The sequence below is a fragment of the Myotis davidii genome, unplaced genomic scaffold (assembly GCF_000327345.1).
Source record: "Myotis davidii unplaced genomic scaffold, ASM32734v1 scaffold937, whole genome shotgun sequence".
Classification (NCBI taxonomy): Eukaryota; Metazoa; Chordata; class Mammalia; order Chiroptera; family Vespertilionidae; genus Myotis; species Myotis davidii.
Window position 1 is genome coordinate 1,957,073 of NW_006288252.1, and position 921 is coordinate 1,957,993.

At 60.6% G+C, this 921-nt stretch overlaps 1 protein-coding gene across 1 annotated transcript in view; it reads left to right on the forward strand.

Moving 5' to 3' along the window:
• Positions 1-921, forward strand: part of ZFYVE28 (zinc finger, FYVE domain containing 28) — a 36,879-nt gene that overhangs the window by 27,158 nt on the left and 8,800 nt on the right. The window lies entirely within an intron of this gene.

Genomic DNA, 921 nt, shown 5'->3' on the forward strand with positions numbered 1-921 from the left:
GGCACTTTAAAATGGTAAGACTTTGGAGAGAGAGAAAAGATTGCCCACAGGCCTGTGACTCCCACCCAGATCAGGAGCCTTACAGCGAGGAGCTGGCCCTGGCCCCTGCAGGCCACCTCTCCCCTGCACAGCCTGGTCCTTAGGAACCTGGGACCTTGGCCCCGTCCTCCGAAGGGGCGGGCGCAGGCCCAGCGGGACTCCTCAGGCTAAATCTCAGGCTTCACATTGCAATGAGGGTTGCAGCTTTATTTTTAGAGAGAGAGACACACCTACCGCTTCTTTTATAGGAGAAACCCGGTTACTGTTAACGTGGACACACACGGGACGGCTTCCGTGGGAGGGAGAGTATATGACGGAGTGACTATTCTGTATGGAGAGTATTTTTATTTTCTAAATGCTGTAATTGGACACCATTTCCATAAATCTATTTACGGACTGCAGACCCTGGCTGCCCCTGTGAACATGGGAGCTGGGGGGCTCTGGGCTCTGGGGACAGTCCGAGGGCAGGACCGGCTTCCTCCCCACCAGCCCCAGGAGGAGGGCGGCTCCCCATCCCCCACACACCCCTTCGAGGGCTCCAGCGGGCCACTGCCCCGGGGACTGCGGTCACTCTGCCCTCGGCAAGGCTGGCACCCAGGGACAGAGCCAGGCCCTGGGGTGCAGAGGGGTGAGTCTAAGCAGTCTCCTCACTCAGGAAGGATCTACGAGGCCTCCTGCCACCCACAGCGGGGTCAGCCCACCAGCCAGCCTGGCACCCTGATCAGCTCAGCCTTCCTGAGCCTCGGTTTCCCCGTCGTCACCATCATCACCCTTCCTGTCCCTGCTTTCTGAGCACTTCCCTCCACTCCCCACGACGGTGCCTCAGCGAGCAGCACCCCCACGTCGCTGGTGGGGAGTGAAGCTCAGGGAAGCGGGGGGGGG